General features: G+C 37.4%; 1 protein-coding gene across 3 annotated transcripts in view; it reads right to left on the reverse strand.

Moving 5' to 3' along the window:
* Window positions 1-14,824, reverse strand: part of LOC146516596 (zeta-sarcoglycan-like) — a 396,328-nt gene that overhangs the window by 241,178 nt on the left and 140,326 nt on the right. The window lies entirely within an intron of this gene.

The following is a 14,824-nucleotide window of genomic DNA, read 5'->3' on the forward strand; positions in this document are numbered from 1 at the left end:
ATCAAACAGTCAAGTTGTGTTTAAAGGGCAGAATTTCAACTTTAATCTATAAGATTTAACAAAAGTATTTTACTCATTTTTGAGAATTACAGCCATTCTTACATGTGGTCCAGTTAAGTCTGACGGAGTGCACAGACGGAATATTATTTTTTTAAAAGAGCATTTGTCTATACATTATAAATCAAGTGTCTACTGTGCTATTCAGTTTCATTTTTAAAACATGTCAATCTTATTTTCATCTAATAAAGATTAAAAATCTAATTACATGAGTGCAAATCAGGAAGCTCGACCTTTACTTTATTTTACACTGTTTGAGCTATAATCTAACATTTTGTTGTACAGTTTGCTGAAATGATCATACAGGAAAACCATCCGTTCTTGATCTGCTATGACTGCTAGTGAGCAAAAATGCCTTTGTTTAGTTTTAAGGCCACAAACTGACAGAACAAAGCCATTTCCTTGAATGCTGCTAGCTTTGAAGAGTCATTTAGAGTTTTACTAATGTCTGCCTCTTGATTTATTTCTCCCTTTTTCTAGTTGGTTCTTTTAGTTTTTTGCAGTGTTTTAAAAGCGCAGGACTTGAACTGATATATAAAAGCACTATGAAAGAAAAGAAAATGTATCTGCATACAGATTGTCCTGTTAATCGGAAGTCCTAACTCTTTTACAGTCAGCCAGTTCACAGGAAACTAATCACCATAAATGGAGGCACTACTATGGGGTAATTTCTTGCTTTTTTAAGGCCATTTTTGCTCAGACAATGTTTTTTTCACAGTGGAGTAACTCAGGATGGCATAAAAGATAGACCGAGGTGTCAGGGTGATAATATAAAGAGATGAACAGAAAAGTACAATTAAATAGTGACAACATTTAGCATGCAACACACATCCATGCATTTGCATTTCAGAGAATGGGAACTTTTAACATCCTGAAAGGTAACACACACACACATAACAGCATACCTGTTGGACAGGCTTCCATCCTCAACAACTGTTTGCTTCATAGTTACAGAATCTTTCTTTCTTAATCAGATTAACTGGTGAGTTTATCTGATCAAAGAGAAAAGGGAACACAAGAGAATTAATGGTAACTTCTTACTGCTAAATTGCTCTTTATCTCCATCTATTGTTGCAGGTAATACATATATGCACAAACACACATCTGCTCACACACACCTGTCAAAGGAGACCATTGAGGATGGTAAGTGAGTTGGCTGCTGCCAAAATGGCCGCCTTTTGTTTACAAATCTCATTATCCTCTTCAGTTCATGGAGAATGCGATGAGTAATTACTCCACCAGTGAGCAAGTCACACGGTTGGTGTGAAATTCACACTCTAGTAGGGATGGATAATAGCTCTTGGTAAATACATACCACTTGCCGATGACTAGGCCATCACTCACAATAGAAGGAATAAGGGTGTATGGATTCACAATATTCACCTGAATGCAAAAACGTATGCCGAGGGTTATCACTGAATATAAGCACCACCATGAATGTCGCTTTGCAAACGTATGTACTAAAAAATGATCTTCTTGTTTGCGAGGGGAATATTTGTTCTCTCCTCAATAAAAGCTCTCACACTCTTACAACAGAAGTATTAAAAATAACACTTTCTGTTCATTTTGAACACACCTGTGTGTCTGCTTAATGAAAGAAAAACAGGCTTGCACACGACCACTGTGCAAGCACAATGAAATTACTGTGATTTTTTCCCCATTCTTTTAATATTTTAGCACAACATCCAAGTAAACACAAAAAGCATGTAGGATTTTGAATGTATACACATTAAAGACACAGAAAGTATATGAAACAATGTGTAGTGGGGATATAAGTAAGAAAACATTCACTTAGAGGCTAGAGTTATTTGACCCATAATTTAATTTTTGCAATATGGCAAACAAACCAGGAAGAATTATGTTAAACTTATAAAACATGTTTAATAATGCAGGCAGCGAGCTTTGTTCTGACAGATTTCCATTTATTGTACATTTGTATTCAATTAAAGCTTATATTTAAATATGGGTCATACTCAATGGAAATTGACCTTCTAACAAGAGCAGTTGTAATATCTTGCTGTACTCTGTGCTATAAATTTGCTTAAAGAATACAAAATGGGAAGTATTCACTCTTACTCACTTGATTACAGAGTAACAATTTATTGTTGCATACTAAAGTGGGAGCTCTCAGCAAATATAAAACTCACTGATGTCAAAACACTAACTTTAACTGTAAGATTTAGACTCATAGCGCTTTACACTATAGTGACAAGGCATATGCAATAAAATTTTACTATGTCTCAAATTATTTGCCATGAAATTAGCAGGATTTTATTTGTATGTGTGCATATTTTTGGTGTCAAAAGCAACAGGTGACTGCCTGCATCAGCGTGGATAAAAGTATGAGTGAAAATAATGACTACCTCAATGTGTAAAGCGAGGATGTCACACATTATGTGTGTTTAGAGATGCAGAGTGCATAGAGAACAAAAGCTAACATGACAATGTGTATGTGAGCCATCAGAAAAAAACACTAACAATGTATCAGCAAAAATTCAAATAATTGATGTTTCACTGTATAATGTCAAGCCTTTCATACATGCTGAAATGTATGCAGGTTTCTTTTCTTTTTTTCACGGAAGCTCAGGCTCATGCTAATAGTTCAGAAAAGGGTATTCAAGATTAGAAGATTTGTCGGCAGAAACACACTCTAGTTTTGCAGTTTCAACTGTTGTTTTATTTTCTACAAGGTACTTTTAGTTGTTTTATTTTCTACAAGGTACTTTTAGTACCTTGTAGAAAATAAAACAACTGCATTGTGCTAAAAAGCATCTGACACCAGATTGTTAACGCTGCAACTCATCTAATTCCATCACTGCCTTGACAAAAAGACACCGACTACAGCTGTGACGCAAACTTCAGAGACATTCAGTCACAAAGCTTGCAAAACAGTTTATATCTGTAGGTGATGTGCAGAAAGATGATTGGATTTGGATTCAGGACACAGTGTTAGATACAAGACTTTTTTTTCAGAGCAGCTTGGAATATCTCTTATCTCAAGCCTCCAAGCATGGATTTTTAACTTGCACTGTAAAGTTTTAATAGGGTGAAGTGGTCTTGGAAAATTTGATTTAAACACAGAAATATGCATGCACAAATTTGTTTGACTTCCAGTTTGTGTAATCCAAACCATACAGAGAATACTTAGAATTAGAATATAGAATTTTAGCCACACTAGTGTTGTAGCTCTAGGCGATGGCAATGCCTGTCCGTCAGTCCTGTCCACTATTTGGTAAAGACTGAAAGCTTAAGCCCACAGGGTGAAACTTAACATTATTTCTTTTTTCCTTTCCAATATTTTGGTTTGTGATCACATTCCTGCTACAGTAATATTGCTCACATCAGCTTAACCCTTTGTGAAGAGTAGGGTAATATCAGCTAGTGGGTATAATGGTCACACCTGGATGGACGACAATACAAAGTTTTTTTTCCACATTATCCATTTTTTCGAAATAAATTAGAATTTTATTTATATTGCATTTCTTTTCATACAAGCACAGATAATTAAAAGAGCTGGCAATTTCACCAGAAACAAAATGTACAAGTGTGGCTGTCAAAAAAGTCAGGGAAAGTAATTACAAAAGTAGCTACCATTGATATGGGAATTGAAGGAAAGAGTGGGAGAAAGGGTGAAATAGAAAGAAACAACACTAATGGACTTTAGGAGTCTACCCATTCTTCCATTTTCTTATCTAAGTAAGGGGCCTTGGATTGGCTGGAGCCATCCCAACAGTCATAGAGTAGGAGATGTTTTACATCCTGTATAGCAGTCATAATGTTTTTGAAACTTACTTTAATGCATCTCACATACAAAAAGCAGGTGTGCCCTTAAACATGACTGTGTATTTTCTATCAGACTTTTGAGTGAATTAATTCATCTGCGTGTTTATTTGTGTATTACTGTGCATCTGTGTGTTCCTCGTGGACACATTCACTGACTCCCTGTACTGAGTTGCATTATTGAATTGATTAATTGTCACTGATAACTGATGGCTGCAATGACTTGCTCTCTTGTTCTGTGTAGCAAGTGGAGATCTACTAGAAAATGAAATATGCCTTCAGTAATTGGTTTTAAATGGAAAAGCTGACTTGGGTGGTTTGAGAAGTTTACTGCATTAGCACAGAGGTTACTGTGTGTGTGCGTGCTGCGTTGTGTGTAAATAGTGTAGCAATGTTTCTGCTTATTTGTTTGTGCGTGTGCGTGCGTGCGTGTGTGTGTGCGTTCTATATGTCTCATCTTAGGTGGACTTAAGACACTCATTAATTGCCTGAGGACTTCATTAGCCAGGCTGATTACCCCTGCATCAATCTGACAGCTTACGAGCTTACACACACACACACACACACACACACACTTGCAGGACCTGTGACAATTCTATGGCACATCACTGAGAGCTATTTGTGTACTAAGAGCCAAATTCAATGCACAGGGATTTAACTATTCAGCCAACTGCCAGATCAAAACGCTTTCCCAGAGGCATCTATGAAATGCTGAAAATATCCTTAATGTCTACGTATGGATAACTTGTGGTAAAACAGAAAAAGAATGATGTGAGGTAGAATCAATACTTCAGTTCTCAGAAGCTTTGCCAAATATTTCCCTCTGCTCTTACATTATTTGAAGACTTCCTCAACCTTTACTTCTCTTTCTTTACTTGTTCTTTTCCTTTCACCCCCTACCTCTTTTCTTTGCACCTTATTCCCTGGTAGCTGGACTTACCCATTTCTGTTCTGCACCTTTCTCACCTTAAAGATGATAAGTTCCTGTTCACCAGAAGAAAGAAGAGCAATTGGGGGTTGAAGAGTCGAAAAGACTGGCAGATTGTATCAGAATGAAGAGGGGCACACAGAAGCAGAAGAGGGTGGAGACAAAAAACGTGTTAGTGGATGATGACAGAAAGTGGCAGATATAGACAGTAAGACAGAGAGAACTACAAGTAAGTTAAAAGGACTGCCTAGGTTTTACTTTTAAAGGGGAATAAAGGCAATCTTATGTGCCATCCAGCTGAGATACTTTGTCAGACAAAAATTGACTCAAATCTTAGGTGACTATTCTTAATCACTATATTTGCAAGGCCTTGTGTCTCTAGTTCTCTTGTTTACTTTGTCACCTTTTCCTCCCCCTTTTTATGTCTGACTATTACTTTGTTCCCAACATTTTTTCTTAGGACTTTTTTTTTTTTTTACAGGCTGCAAAGCGTGTAATATTCATGGGAGGCTTCTTCATGCTACCAGTGTAGTTTCTTATTAAGGACAGTGTTCTGAATGTTTCAAGTTCAGTAATGTTCAACTCTAGAACTCCTGAACACAGTGCCCATTGTAATGGACAACCTTAGCCTGGAACCGTTTACTTCCTTCTCAGTTTCCAAGGTATGAACAGGTACAGATCAACCAATCAGAGCAATGTCATTTGGCATAACAGTAAAGAAAAAATGTAAACAGTAAAGAAAAAATGTTGCAGAGATCAGCTGTGACCTGTTACAAACATTTAAGTACTTCATATTTAAAGAGATTCTGAATCCACACAAAGTAGGATTCATAAAATATTTTCTCATCACTGGTTGTTTTTTTGGTTGTTTTCTAAATATGTGTCCATGTGGGGTGTCTCTTTACAGTCATTATATGTAATCTGCTCCATATTAGGTAAAAGTTGGTCCATCTGGCTTGGGCAAGTATGGGTGAAAATCTGCTCATTTTGTTCATTTTTAGGTTACCTTCCTCCTAAAGTCTTAACATTTTATAATGTAGTACTATTTACTATATTCAAGACAAAAATAGTTCAAAATAGCTGTGAAGAATAAAATAAATGACTCAGACTTTATTTTCAGTTTTACTGCTACCCTCTCAGTTGCTCTATAGACTCCATGATTTAGAGTTATTGGTGAGGGAGTAGGATCTATTTTACATTGCACTGCATTTGTTTAAAAGATAAAGAGGCTTATGAAATTACATTTAAATTTTAAAAAATGAATGGGATGGGTTAGGGGTTATGTTTGTTTGTTTGCTTCAGTTACCATCAAGGGTGTTTCACATAGCCACTAATTGATTAGCAGCTTGCATGTTGCCCATTTATGTTTTTGATTAACATGTGGAATAACGAAAAAGAGGACAGTTTATTTGTATAGTGGAAAAGAAAGAAAAAATAAAAATAACCATTGACAAAATATGACAAAACCAATTAATACTTGGAAAGCACACCGCCCAAACGAGAGGGGAGCAGAACCCCTGGAACAATTATTCATTATTCTACCATCAAAGTAAAGAGAATTCAGAGCAGCTGAAATATTAATTTCTCTTTGTTTTGACCCTCAGTTTCTGAAAGAAAGAAAAAATATGGTCTTTTTCTGCTTCGTCTCTCACTGCAGGAGATCATCACCTGTTAATGACCAATGTCAGCAGGACTGCTACAGTGTCTGTGTAGTGTGTGTGCTCGTGTGTGCACTAGGTTATTCACACTATACACTGCCAATAGTTGGAAATGTATGCATTTTTGGAGAGGCTATGTGCTGCAACATATTCTAAATTAAATAAACAGATATGTACTACAAATGGAGATTTCAGCTTTAGCTATGATGGAAAAAAGGAAAGTGCAAAGAAAAAAAGGGGAATTTGAGCTTGAAACCAAACCACACAATGTTATCTGTCAAAAATACTGTCATCTGTGAAGACTTGGATGTATATGGGATGGGCTCAGTGGTACATGATATTTCAGCCAATGACTAGTCGAACTGAAAGAGTAACGTTCCATTTGCCGGAGGAAAATTTTAGTGTTGTAAAACAATTGCAGCATGTAAAACAATTTTAGCTTTTTTAATGTCCTGTTGCATATCAATTTCCTCATTTAAACACAAATTTGGCTGAAGCCATATAAAGTCTTAAGGTTTACTGAAAAAATTACCACACATACACATATTTTAACCAAGCTTTACAGTGAGGTGGGGGAAATGATGAGATGGGAAAGGGAGAAAAAGCTTTTCTCTTCAGGGTAGTTCCAGTCACATGAAAAATGTAAAAGTGCAAATGGAAGTGGACCATTTTCTGCATATAATGAAGGACACAGACAGAGGTAGTATCAAAGAATTTCGGAAATATGTCTTTAAAATTTCGAGCCATTACTGGATTTAATGTAAAATTTCTAAATCCATGGATTTATCTACTCATAAGACGGTGCGAGATCATAAACATAAAGCAATTGATAGCAGCTCCTGCAATGAACATGCAGTTTATATAAGTGAAAATACAGAGCTGGAATATTTGTGTCCCTTTTCCCCAGATTTTTTCTTTTCCGAGAAAAGCCTTAATGAACTATTCCTACTACCAGACCAAATCACTAGAGCACAAAACATTCTTTGAGCTTTTACTACAGTACAATAATTACCTATAACAGCCCCACTGTATTGATTTAGTGGGGGCTCATTTGACCCAAGACATGTTTTTAAGGAGAGTGATGGCATTCCATTGGTAATACGTCAAATCCTCTGCCACAGTCACTCATTGATCTGTGCTCAATCATTTCATCCCAGGAAAACACAAAGGAAATCAAAACATGCTCAGACCAAATGCAAATAAGAGCAGACAGAGTGGATTGAGGTCATTTAAGGCTGTCTACTAGTTACAGTACTCCAGCTGAAACCTCAAATAGTGTTTTGTTGCAGCGACACAAAGGCACTTTTTACTTAAACTCTATGGGCCTCATCTGCTGTTTGCCTCTACATTACAGCAACATTGTGGAAAAATGAGGTGAAATTAAATCAAATTTTGTAATGCAAGGATTTTCCATACAGTAAGTCTCCCTTTTCATACAAGATTATGTGAACAGCAGGCACCTTGTAAAGTGGCACTTTGGTGAAACTAAATCTTCCAATCAACAGATAATTAGGAGTGCAACAAGACTTGAATAGTCACTCTCTTGGATGTTTGGAAGAAAGAAAAAGCATGGGAACATGTTTTGAATAAGAAATTGCAAATATGCACACAAGGTCAGTGTGTCTGATGATTATGAAGAAAAAAAGAAAGAGATTCAGGAGACTGAAAGGTCATGAAGATCCAGCAGCACTGCTGACAAAATGGGAAAGACATAGAGAAGCAAAATGTGTGTAATTTGAGGTGTTTCCCCAAAGCAAGGTTGCAATTACTAGATTACACTTACAAAAGCTCTTTAATTTTTCATTTTTATCACCTGTCTCAAAGCACCACACACACAACTAATTTTGTCTTCCTATGAAACTGCAGCACACAAAACACAGGGACTAAACTGTTGGACTTATGTCTTTAATCATATATTCTTCTTGCTGATCTAGAAAACTACAGTCTGTAAGGTAATCTTTAATGTTTCATTACTTCATGTAAGTGTGTGTGTTTGTGTGTGTGTGTGTAAATATGAATTATGTTTTATTTATATACAGTGGTAGGGTGCTGAATGGAGATGTTCCCCAAACAACTATCCATGTGGGTCAGCAGAGATGACTGTACATGTTTAATATATGAGTCATGTGTGCATGGGTTTTGCACGTGTGTGTGTTTTCCCAATAGAAAAGTAATCTTAACAACAGATGAAACGTCAAAGATTTTAAAGAGAAAAAAGATTTTAAACTGAATTTAAATTGATCAGATTACAGTTTATGATAAATTAATAATAATAAGTTATTTATTTTTTTGTAATTGTGTACATCTGCATAGGTATACAGAGACCAGTTGTCAAAAACAATCACTCCAGAGAGTAGTGCACTTTGTTGTATTAAATCTTGTTGTGTGATTATTTATTTTATTTTCAAAACTGTATCATGTGAGACTATAATCCAATAACAGATGCTGACAGTTTAGACATTATATCATCCAATTCTATTGCTTCTGAAATTAGCAGTGATCTCATTTTGATAAACTTGCATTTGGGAACCATTCTCCAAATGCAAAGATAGTTTTGGAGATTTCTGGAAATGGTCCTTTTATTACTAGACTAGCATGAGTAGATTAATAGATTCCATTCCATTGGATAAGCCATTTCTAATTACTAATTCCATCAAATTTTAATTAGTCTGGTATTTACAACAGTTTGTGATTAAATCTGCTTTGCATAAGTACAATTTTAAATTGACTCCAAACTTTTAACCATACCGACATGAATATCTGAAACATTAATTGCTTAATTGTGGAATTCTGAAGGAAGTACTTTCAATAGGTGGACTTGGATTTTACTGTTGTACTGTAAACAGTAAACGATGTGTGTAGGTACGTGTATTTAAATATTTAAGATACATCATGTAAACTTATAGCATATGTCATTATTTTGTGATATTTTTTTGCAGTATTTTAGATAGTATAAAAATATCTAGGAAAATTAATAAATAAAAGGGAATAAGAACATGGGGTACTGTTCTATACTGTTTTATAATATAAGTCCTTTGCCCTCTACAGTATATTAAGTTTAGTGACCTTGTAGACTTAAGATGGTTTCAATTAAATTTAAACACTGTATTTACTAAAAACATTGATTTATCTATGTGGCGGGCGTGGTTATGGCACGGTTGCAGTGGAAGCAGACGCACCGGAGCTGCATCAGCTCATCACCCCGCCCTGCATACACGGTACTGGGTCCTGAGTCCTGAGTGTGTGGGTGTTGCTGATGGTGATGTGCACGGCTGCGGGAGAGCTGCAGCCGTTGAGTGTACTGTTACAGCAACCATGTGTGGGAAAGTGGTTGAATAAAGATGCGACAAATGGTAAATGGCCTGTATTTATATAGCGCTTTACTAGTCCCTAAGGACCCCAAAGCGCTTTACATATCCAGTCATCCACCCATTCACACACACATTCACACAAAAAAGCATGAATGTACATCCGGGTCTGCTGTGGATTTAACTAATATTGCTGTGGATTGTTTTCCTGTGCTTTTTGGGTGGAAGCCTAACTTTGAAGGTAAAAAAAAAATCCCCCCCCCCAAAAATTTTTTTTTTAAAGTAAATTATTGTATAAATAATTAAATAATTGATACGGTATTTTAATAATATGATGGGTGAGGCTGACAGTAATAGAAATAAAATTAATTAATGATGCACTGTTTAAAAATAAATAAATTTACATTTAATTAATTATGTATTTGATTAATTATTTATTTCCAATCTTAATTAATTTATGACACATTTAATTATTTATTTTTAATTTGATTACTTACTTTACATATTTAGTCCTCCATAAAAAAACAACAATATCTGGATATGCATTAAACTAATGATAATAAAGAAATGATTTTGAGTTTACTTTTGTGTGATGAGTCCAGCATCCTGGGTCCTGTTTCTGTCTGCAACATGCCTGTTCCAAGACATTCTGGCTCTCTTCCAAAGTTTGTCTTTTGTCCTGCCTTCAGCTCGCCACCCCCAACGAGCCGCAGAGGTTTCTAACCATTAAAAGGGAGATTTTCCTTAACACTGTCACCAAATTCTTGCTCATAGGGGGTCATCTGATTGTTCGGGTTTTTCCTGTACTTTTGTAGATCTTTACCTTACAATTTAAAGTCTTGATACATGCTCAATCATCCGGGTAAGTAAATCCCAAAAAGTTGATTGTCTTGATCCTGACGTAGTGTTTTCAGTGGGAAAAACGTTTCATCACTCATCCAAGTGACTTCTTCAGTCTCAGCTGACTGCAGGTTTCCCCAACCTTATAAACAGTACATTTGCACATGACTGAAACTAGCACCACTTAAAGAACAATGGGCTGTGAGGTCAGTTTCTTGATCATAGATATGCAAATTATCATGATCATTGATCAATGACCATTGTTCAAAGTCCACGAGTACAATTCACAGAGAGTTGAAGAAATGATCCAACAAAAAATGTACTGTTAGGCCCCCTCCTTGATTCAGAGATGGTCTTTTCCCTTTTCACGTAAATGGCCTCCTTGACTCTGCGCTCAAACCAGCGTTCCTCCCTGCCCAGGATGTGTACATCCTCATCACTGAAAGAGTGTCCACTGGCCTGTATGTGTAAATAGACTGCAGAGTCATGCCCTGATGAATTAGTTCTTCTGTATTGTGCCATCTGCTTAGCCACAGGTTGTTTGGTTTCCCCGATGTATAGATGGCCATCCTCCTGGTACTTAACAGCATACACTACATTACTCAGTTTGTGTCGGGGGACAAGATCCTTGGGGTAGACCAATTTTTGGTGCAGCATGTTTTGGGGGTTTAAAAGCCACCGAGACACAGTGTTTAGAAAAAATGCTCAGCTGTTCTGATACTCCTGACACAGACGGGATCACTAAGGGTTTTCACTTAGGCAGTAGTTGTGCTCGTCTTCTGGATCACCTGGAGCTTTCTTTAGGTGCCTTCCCAGCTTCGCCAAATGTCCAGCTGGGATAACACATTTACTCAGGGCCTTCGTGATATGATGTTCTTCTGCTTTATCTGCTTCTGCTGCTGTATCTGTGGGGATGGTGTTCGGTCTGTGTTGTAACATCCTGAAACACCCAGTTTTTGCTCCAGTGATTCATGAGAGTCAAACCATAAATACTGATCCACATGCAAAGGTTTACGGTACACATCAACTTTTAACTGTCCCCCATTTCTGATGGAAAGCTCACAGTCTAAGAAGACTAACCTGCACTTTTCATATCATTCCTGCTAAAATTGATGTGTTGGTCCATTGAGTTAATGTGAGCAGCAAATTGTGGTACGTCCTGAGATTTGATTTTCACCCAGGTGTCATTCACATACCTGAAACAATGACTTGGTGGTGTTCCAGAGTAGGATAACAAAGCTCTTTTCCACTTCTTCCATGTACAAGTTGCCTGCAATGGGTGAAACTGGGGAACCCATGTCACACCCATATTTCTGCCTATAGTATTGACCCTTGTATGTGAAATAGGTGGAATTAAGACAGTTCCAAAAGCAAACACACTTGGTCGGTGCTGAGAGTGGTCCTGATGCTGAGGTTGGGGTCATCCTGTAATCTCTTACAAAATACCTCCAATGCTTCAGTGACTGGAACACAAGTGAAGAGAGATTTAACATCTTACGAGGCCATTGTTTCATCTGCCTCCATAATGACATCTCTGACCTTCTCAACAAAATCCAAGGTGTTCTGGATGTGGTGTTAAGAACTGCCTACCAACAGGATGAAAGCCAGAAACTCTGAGGTGTTATTGGTGGCAGAGTTTGTCATACAGACAATCAGTCTTAAAGGTACACCCTCAGTCATTGTGCAAATGTACTGTTTATAAGGTTGGGGAAATCTGCAGTTAGCTGAGACTGAAGAAGTCACTTGGATGAGTGACAAAACGTTTCTCGCATTGAAAACGCTACGTCCAGATGAACAGAATCCACTTTTTGGGACTTACAATATAAAGCACCTCAATGTGACCTCTGCTGTGATTTGGCACTATATAATAAAATTAAATTCAATTTAAGTGAATTAATCAAAGTGTTAAAAATAACTATTTTGTCATTGTAGATGGAAATTTACAGTTAGACAAAGCTAAATGATCAAAACATATTTATTTTATTTTTCACATTCAAGTGTTTAACAGTTGATCTTTTTAATGAAAGAGATTCCCTAAGCTCATAAGTGTGTGGTGTGTGTGTGTGTGTGTGCAAGTTCATGTATTATGTAGACATATGAACACCAGCACTGTGTCATGCATGGTGTCTAACTGAATAATCTGAGAAGATGCAAAAATCATTAAAAGAGTCAATCCTCTGAGAAATTCCTCTCTCCAATTTTGTACCCAAGCCAAATCCCCCCCAAATACTTCAAACATTCACTCACTCTTTTTCTCTCTCTCTTTATTTGTACTTTTTCATGCAATACAGAAAATATTTTGCAATATCTTTATGCTAATTTTTCACAGCTGGAGTCAAAGGAATTACAATTAATAGTAATATGTGAAAAGCCAGATGGAGAACAGGCAGTCTTATCCTGATTTTGGGCACCACTGCCAACTGCCCTTCTAAATAATTGGACTGTCAAAGCACTGTGCCAAAGGGGCAAAAGAGGAGGTTTAACTGTGTGGATCCATTCTGATGAGCACTGGTCAAAGGGTGATTTGTTCCGGTTTAACTAGCATAAAGCTGTTTGCCTTTCTTAGAGGTAAGGATACAGCAAAACAAGTAATCAGCTTTCCACAACAATTTTGAGGCTGTTACCAGGTGTGTGCCCTTGTGTTAAATGAGTGTGGGTATTGGTGTTAAAAAGCACAGTTACATCATCTAATGTGATCATGCTATTTTTACTCTGCTATCATTTTTTTTCATTTTTTTTGGAATTGTTTAGTAGCTGGTGCCGGCTCAGCTTGCCTAACGGGACTGTTTGCCCATGCAATCTAGCACTCTCACAGACGAGACTGAATCACTTCTGAGAAACATCCAAAATCTGCACAGCAGAATGATTTAAACAGGCACCACAGCACTGCAAATAACAACAGATCCTGACAGTGTTTCCTACAGTGACAATTACTGGTCCACTGGCATTTCTGCAACTGCTCATCAAGAAAGCCAGCTGTGGTTTTACTGGTGATCTTTTGGTTTATTAGTAATAAAGCTGAATAACTAAAACTACTGATTATTTTATGCAGTAAAGATTTGCTCATTAAAACTAGAAAAGGAAAGGGGTTATTTGGCTATCAGGCCGCTTTAATGATTGGTTTAGTGACCACCCGCTGAGAGACTGGCATATGTTAAAGCTATAAAAAAGCTTCACCATGTGATCTGTTTGTAAGGTGACGTCCAGTATGATGTGTGTATTAGAAAGATTTTTTTTGGCCAAGGAAGGAACACTGATGAACCAGAGACAGGGTCATGGGTGACAGCCAAGGTTCATTGATGCATGTAGAGATTGAAGGGTGGCCTGTGTGATCTGATCCAACAGATGAGCTACTGTAGCTCAAATTGTCAAAAAATCTAATGCTGGTTCTGATGGAAAGGTCTCAAAATACACAGTGCATCACAGTCTGTTACGTATGGGGCTGCAAAGTTGGAGGCCATTGTGCCAAATGTGCCAACAATGGGCACCTGAGCGTCAACATGCTTGCAATAACATGCTTTTGGTCAATGTTCTGCTGGGAAACCTTGGATCCTGCCATATGGATGTTACTTTGACATATACCACCTAACTAAGTATTTTTGCAGATCATGTGCACCCTTTCAAGGAAACCGTGTTCCCTGACAGCTGTGGCCTCTTCCAGCAGGATAATGCCCCCTGCCACATAGCAAGAGAGATCCAGGAGTGGTTTGATAGGCACAACGAGTTTGAGGTGTTCAACAGGCCAAATTCCCCAGATCTCAATACAATCGTACATCTGTGGGATGTGCTGTACAAAGAACTCCCATCCATGGAGGGCTCAACCTCGCATGTTACAGGACTTAAATCTGTTGATGCCATCTTAGTGTCAGATACAACAGCACACAGTACCTTCAGGTGTCTATCGAATTTTATGCCTCAATGCATAAGGGCTGTTTTAGCAGCGAAATAGGGCAAAGACAATATTAGGCAGATCGTTATATTGTTATGCCTGATTTGGACTTTGGACATCTTGAAGATCATACAAAACTACGTGGTAGTGTGCAGTTCTGCCATTTCCTTTCTTTACTTTGTATATGTAAGGTAATAACTTAAATAAATCACAGGCTGTCGCTGTTGAGCTGCATATACACTGTAGATTTGTGCAATTTCGACTATTTGTCCTCTATAGGACACCGTTGTTCAAGTTTCTCGCGTGGGCGCCATATTGGCTCAGTGTTTGGTAAGCACCGTCAGTGGCATCCCGCATGGGTTTT

This window comes from Neolamprologus multifasciatus, chromosome 6 (genome assembly GCF_963576455.1).
Source record: "Neolamprologus multifasciatus chromosome 6, fNeoMul1.2, whole genome shotgun sequence".
NCBI lineage: Eukaryota > Metazoa > Chordata > Actinopteri > Cichliformes > Cichlidae > Neolamprologus > Neolamprologus multifasciatus.